Source organism: Hyla sarda, chromosome 9, assembly GCF_029499605.1.
Source record: "Hyla sarda isolate aHylSar1 chromosome 9, aHylSar1.hap1, whole genome shotgun sequence".
Taxonomy (NCBI): Eukaryota; Metazoa; Chordata; class Amphibia; order Anura; family Hylidae; genus Hyla; species Hyla sarda.
In genome coordinates this window covers 12,272,871-12,280,140 of record NC_079197.1, presented here as the reverse complement: position 1 = coordinate 12,280,140, position 7,270 = coordinate 12,272,871, and positions in this window count along the sequence as shown.

The window sequence follows — 7,270 nt, the reverse complement described above, 5'->3', positions numbered from 1 at the left end:
CCGCCCTGTACGCCTCCGCGACGGCAAAGTAGTCCCTTCGTGCAGCCCCCGGGGGCCGGGGCTATCGGACGTGGCGGAGGAGAGGAGGGGAGGGAGGGGCAGGGGAGGGCCGGGGGCAGCTCGGAAGCCTGATTTGGGTGTATTTTGATGTATTTTTTAATTTTTTTAATTTATAGTGTGAGGAGGGGGAGCGGAGCCTGTCATGTGAGGATGAACAGGGTGGACGACCTTGGTGATGCGGCTCCAGATGCGGATCAGTGCGCGCCTGCATCATCTGCTGAGGGGATGGATGGATGGATGGATGGATGCTGTGTGTCATGTATCCCCCCCATATATCTCTTATATAATACGGACTGCTACATAGTTTCCCAACCAGTGTGCCTCCAGCTGTTGCAAAACTACAACTCCCAGCATGCCCGGACAGCCTTCGGCTGTCCGGGCATGCTGGGAGTTGTAGTTTTGCAACAGCTGGAGGCACACTGGTTGGAAAACACTGGTATATTGGAAACAAAATATACACTGCGCAAAGAAATAATAAAGGGAACACATTAAACAACACAATGTAACTCCAAGTCACTGACACTTGTGTGAAATCCCACTGTCCACTCAGGAAGAACACTGATTGACAATCAATTTCACATGGAACAGACAACATGTGGAAATTATAGGCAATTAGTAAGACACCCTCAATAAAGGAGTGGTTCTGCAGGTGGTGGGGACCACAGACCACTTCTCAAATCCTATGCTTCCTGGCTGATGTTTTGATCACTTTTGAATGCTGGCGGTGCTTTCACTCTAGTGGTAGCATGAGACGGAGTCTACAACCCACACAAGTGGCTCAGGTAGTGCAGCTCATCCAGGATGGCACATCAATGCGAGCTGTGGCAAGAAGGTTTGCTGTGTCTGTCAGCGTAGTGTCCAGAGCATGGAGGCGCTACCAGGAGACAGGCCAGTACATCAGGAGACGTGGGGGAGGCCGTAGGAGGCAACAACCCAGCAGCAGGACCACTACCTCCATCTTTGTGCAACAAGGAGGAGCAGGAGGAGAACTGCTAGAGTCTTGCAGAATGACCTCCAGCAGGTCACAAATGTGCATGTGTCCACTCAAACGGTCAGAACCAGACTCCATGAGGGTGGTATGAGGGCCCGACGTCCACAGGTGGGGGTTGTGCTTACAGCCCAACACCGTGCAGGACGTTTGGCATTTGCCAGAGAACACCAAGATTGGCAAATTCGTCACTGGCGCCCTGTGCTCTTCACAGATGAAAGCAGGTTCACACTGAGCACATGTGAGTCTGGAGACACCGTGGAGAACGTTCTGCTGCCTGCAACATCCTCCAGAATGACCAGTTTGGCGGTGTGTCAGTAATGGTGTGGGGTGGCATTTCTTTGGGGGGGGCCGCACAGCCCTCCATGTGCTTGCTAGAGGTATCCTGACTGCCATTAAAGGGGTACTCCACCCCTAGACATCTTATCCCCTATCCAAAGGATAGGGGATAAGATGTCTGATCGCGGGGGTCCTGCCGCTGGGGACCCCCGCAATATTGCATGCAGCACCCACCTGTTTCTTGTCCGGTAGCGCTGGAGGGTCTGGGTCGTGACCACAGGAATGGAAGTCTGTGATGTCTCGACTCCGCCCCGTGTGACGTCACGCCCCGTCCCCTCAATGCAAGTCTATGCATAGACTTGCATTGAGGGGACAGGGCGTGATGTCACATGGGGGGCGGGGCTATAGTGTTCATTAGGGGCAGCTGCTGAGCCACAGGCTGTATCAGGGCATGCTGGGAGTTGTAGTTAGTAACAAACTGCAACTCCCGAATTTAATAAAAAAAAAAAGGAGAGGTTAAAAAGTTATAATAGGGGTCAGAATAGGACAAAATTCCCCCCAGATATATGTATCCTGTGATGTCATGGCCAGTATGTTTTTTGCAAGAAAGATGGTAACCCTAGCAGGATGCCCTGAGGAGGTGGTCGCTGCCAACATCCCAGAGGAAGGACTCACTATGGGGGAGAGTTATTAAAACCTGTCCAGAGGAAAAGTTGCCCATAGCAACCAATCAGATCGCTTCTTTCATTTTTCAGAGGCCTTTTCAAAAATGAAAGAAGCGATCTGATTGGTTGCTATGGGCAACTGGTCAATTTTTCCTCTGGACAGGTTTTGATAAATCTCCCTCATTTAAAGGGGTACTCCACCCCTAGACATCTTATCCCCTATCCAAAGGATAGGGGATAAGATGTCTAATCGCGGGGGTCCCGCCACTGGGGACCCCCGCATTCTAACATGCAGCACCCACCTGTAACGGCTTCCGGAACCGCTGGTTGGAATGGTATTAGCCTGAGGGCCTCCAGCCGTTTCTGAAGCCGTTACAGGTGGGTGCCGCATGGTAGAATGCGGGGGTCCCGCTGCTGGGCGATCAGACATCTTATCCCCTATCCTTTGGATAAGGGATAAGATGTCTAGGGGTGGAGTACCCCTTTAAGGCCTATAAACCAGGAGCTGGCTGGGATCAATGGCCGCCCATCGCTCTGCAGGACACTGCTCGCCAGGGCTTTCAGCCTTTGGGAACGTTCACACGAGCAGATCCCCAGCGCGTATTATGCTGCGGATCCGCCGCTGATGGACCGCTGTATGCTGCCTTTACAGATGCCTTTTCGGAGCGGAAATACGCTACTAGGAGCAGAGACACTACGATGTGAGATATGCGATATACTCGTTCATCGCGGCAGCTCTCAGCCTAACTCATAGAGCAGGGGGAGCGGACGCGAGGTGTGTGAGTACACCGCGCATGCGCAGCGACTCGTACATCGCTTCAGTGTGTCTGCTTGCTGCTCTGAGCAGGCACCTGTAAAGGCAGCATACAGCGGTCCTTTAGCGGCATATCCACGGCGTAATTCGCGCTGGGGATCCGCTCGTGTGAACGTACCCTTTCCATAGAACTGATCTTCAGGCCGCACCTTATTTCTGGCCATATTGTGAGGTCTGCAGCTCCACACAAGAGAAGACGCCAATTCACATGAAGCAGCAGATGGCGGAATTGTGGAACGCGACACTGAGGGGAAAGATGGAGGATTATGGCGGGAAGCGGCTCAGGTTTCAGTCATCATCATCATCATTTCCAGTCATCCTCTGTTTCCACAACTGTCCCATTCATCTCCATAAACGTGCAGAAATCCATGCACTCACCTCCGAAATAAACACTTTTAAAGAAACAGAACTCCTTTTCAGTCGTAGAAATTTCTGCACATAAATTCCCCCTCAGGCCGTGTTCACACGGCGGGAAATTTGCGGAACGAATGAAACTGTTTTTTGAGTTGCAGAAATGTTCTGCAACAAATCTGCAGCATGTGAAGGCTCACTAAGGACTAAGGGTAGGGTCACGCGTAACGCATCCGCATCATATTTCACACTGTGGATGCGCTGATGGCACTCACAAGAGAGTTCCCTCCTGCGGTTGAGTAGCTTTGTGTATCCGCTCGTGGCTGTTGATTTTTGCCGGTACGAGCAGACACACAGAGGTACATGGCCACAGCAGGCAGCTCACTCTTGTGACTGCCAGCTCCTCCGCAGCATGAAATACTTGTGACCCTACTCCAAGGCTACATTCCGGTGACTCCCAACCAGGGTTCCTCCAGCTGTTGCAAAACTACAACACCCAGCCTTCGGCTGTCTGGGCATGCTGGGAATTGTAGTTTTGCAACAGCTGGAGGCACCCTGGTTGAAAAACACAGCTATATACACACGAGGGAATGTCCGCCTGGAATAATTCCAGGCAGAAATTCCGCAGATAACGATTGCCGGCAGAAATAGCTAGGATCGCACAGAAACGCGTCGTCTTCATAGACATTCTAAATTTACGGGTTAAATCTAGGGTTAAATCTAGGCTTAGACGGGGGTCAGTCTGTTGTTTGGCACATGCATGGGGCTGGGGCAGGAAGGCACCAGAGGTCTAGGCTACTGGGAATGTGATGTAGAAGAGGCGCAAGGGATGGGAATGGTCATAAAAAACAGAGATCAATAATGGCGGCTATAGACTATAGAATGGACTCCAGATGTTAGCTGACCAGTGCAGGATGGGAAATAAAAATAGGAATCTAGTTGTGTGTGTATAAATATATATTTATTTATTATTAATATTTATTAATTTAATGGCAGTCCATGTACAACACTGCGGAACAGGCTGGCGCTATATAAGCAGCCAACATTACTTAAAGGGGTAGTCCAGTGCTGAAAAACTCCTAAGGATAGGGGATAAGTTTCAGATCGCGGGGGGTCTGACCACTGGGGCCCCCTGCGATCTCCTGAATGGGGCCCCGGCTCGCTGGCCAGATTGCGGGTGTCGACCATCGCACGAAGCGGCGGTCGACACGCCCCCTCAATACAGCGCTCCGGCTCTGCCATAGAGTTGTATTGAGGGGACGTGTCAGCCGCCGCTTCGTGCAGTGGTCAACACGCCCCCTTCCAGCGGGCTGCCGGGGGCCTCGTACAGGAGATCGCGGGGGGCCCCAGCGGTCGGACCCCCCGCGAACTGAAACTTATCCCCTATCCTTATCCTAAGGATAGGGGATACGTTTTTCATCACTGGATATCTCCTTTAAATCAGATTATATATCCATTATATACACACACACATACATGCTCCTCCATCCCCACCACTATATCAGCCGTCTATATCCACACCCTCCGTTCTGTGTAACCTAAGACTGAGCCCTGCAGGGACCAACCTGCCATATGATGCCATCCACATCCTATACAGTCCTATATCCCAAAGAGAACAGATGTCCTGTAAATGGCGGAGTAATCAATACACCCCTACAACATTAGCTATGGCCACAACTATACATAGCAGAGATGAATTTATCATTTCATACACTGCTCAAAACATAAAGTGAACCCTGCGATAACACATCGTAGATCTGAATGAATGAACTAATCGTATGAAATACTTTCCTCTTTACATAGTTGAATTCGCTGAAAACAAAATCACACAAAAATTATCAATGGAAATCAAATTTATCAACCCTGGAGGTCTGGATATGGAGTCACACTCAAAATCACAGTGGAAAACCCCACTACAGGCTGATCCAACTTTATGTAATGTCCTTAATACAAGTCCCAATGAGGCTCAGTAGTGTGTGTGGCCTCCACGTGCCCGTATGACCTCCCTACAACACCTGGGCATGATCCTGATGAGGTGGAGGATGGTCTCCTGAGGGATGTCCTCCCAGACCTGGACTAAAGCATCCGCCAACTCCTGGACAGTCTGTGGTGGGGAACGGGCGGCCAGTCCATAGCATCAATGCCTTCCTCTTGTAGGAACTGCTGACACACTCCAGCCACATGAGGTCTAGCATTTTCTTGCATTAGGAGGAACCCAGGGCCAACCGCACCAGCATATGGTCTCACAAGGGGTCTGAGGATCTCATCTCGGTACCTAATGGCAATCAGGCTACCTCTGGCAAACATATGGAGGGCTGTGCGGCCCCCCAAAGAAATGCCACCCCCCCCCCCACACCATTACTGACCCACCGCCAAACCGGTCATGCTGGAGGATGTTGCAGGCAGCAGAACGTTCTCCACGGCGTCTCCAGACTCTGTCACGTCTGTCACATGTGCTCAGTGTGAACCTGATTTCATCTGTGAAGACCACAGGGCGCATATAGTGTATAGTGTAGCGAATGGGTTTCCGTTCACAAATTCACACTTCGGAATTTGTGAAGCGGAATTTGTGAACGGAAAATCCGCTTGGAAATTTCCGCCTGAAGAATGGAGGTGCTCTTTCTTCAGGCGGAAATACTCGCGGAACACATTGCAGTCTATTGGAGACTGCAGTGTCCGCGCGGTCCTAGCGCCGATTGATTCAGTCAGCGCTGGCCGCACTTAGAATCTCCGGGCAGAAATTTTCGGCCTGGAGATTCCGTAGTCTGAACCTAGCCTAAGAATACAAGGCTTAGTGGGAAGTGTTGCTTTAAATGCAGCGGTAAGGCTAGGTTCAGACTACGGAATCTCCGGGTGCGGCCAGTGCCCACTGAATCAGTCGGCGCTAGGACCGCGCGGACACTGCAGTCTCCAATAGACTGCAATGTGTTCCGCAAGTATTTCCGCCTGAAGAATGAGCAACGCCATTCTTCAGGTGGAAATTCCGTAGTGTGAACCTAGCCTAACCGATGCGGTTGCTGTACGTTTATGAATCAGACCAAAGAAATCAGTGACACTATTGTCGGCGGGATCATTGTATGTCATTCCATCTTTTATAAGTTGTAACACAACATGGACTATTTATTATGTACGAGTTGTAATTTAGGCCATGTAGGATGCACCAGGAGACGTATTAAAGATAGATTACAGGAACATATCTATGGAGCCACATCCTTCTAATGTCTCCAAGCACTCTGCACACTCGCACTCAGGTGATGTCAGTCTCCTTGTGATCACTGGAATTGAAAGGGTTACTGAACCATTACGTGGAGGAGACAGACGGGCAGGTGAAGGTTTCTGGATTCTCATGTTTAATACCTCGTACCCGAAAGCCATGAATCATAGGTTACACTCGGTTATGACTTATTGATAGTTTTTTTAAATATTTTTTATATTTGTCGTGTTTTTAATGTGTGTGGAATCTCTACGCCCCAGTATAGGCGGAGCTAACTGTTTTAAATACCTGTTAATAGTATCCCCTCTATGATTAAAGGGGTGCTCCGCTGCTCAGCGTTTGGAACAAACTGTTCCGAACGATGAAGCCGGGAGCTTGTGACGTCTTAGCCCCGACCCCTCATAACGTCACGCCCCGCCCCCTCAATTCAAGTCTATGGGAGGGGGCGTGACGGCTGTCACGCCCCCTCCCATAGACTTGCATTGAGGGGGTGGGGGTGTGACGTCATGAGGGGGCGGGGCTATGACGAGCTCCCGTGTCCAGCATTCGGAACAGTTTGTTCCAGCCGTTATGCACTGAGGGGGTGGGGCTCCCGGCGCCGGCTCCAGTGTTCGGAACAGTTTGTTCCAAACACTGAGCAGCGGAGTACACCTTTAAGGCCCGGTAGGGCGGAAACATGTCAGAGGGGGAGGTTTCTGACCTTGAACATGTTGGATTGCACCTTACTTTGTTTATGTGGATTTTAAAGGGGTACTCCGGTGGTAATTTATTTATTTTTTAAATCAACTGGTGCCAGAAAGCTAAACAGATTTGTAAATTAAATCTATTAAAAAAATCTTAATCCTTCCAGTACTTATAAGCTGCTGAATACTAGAGGAAATTATTTTCTTTTTGGAACA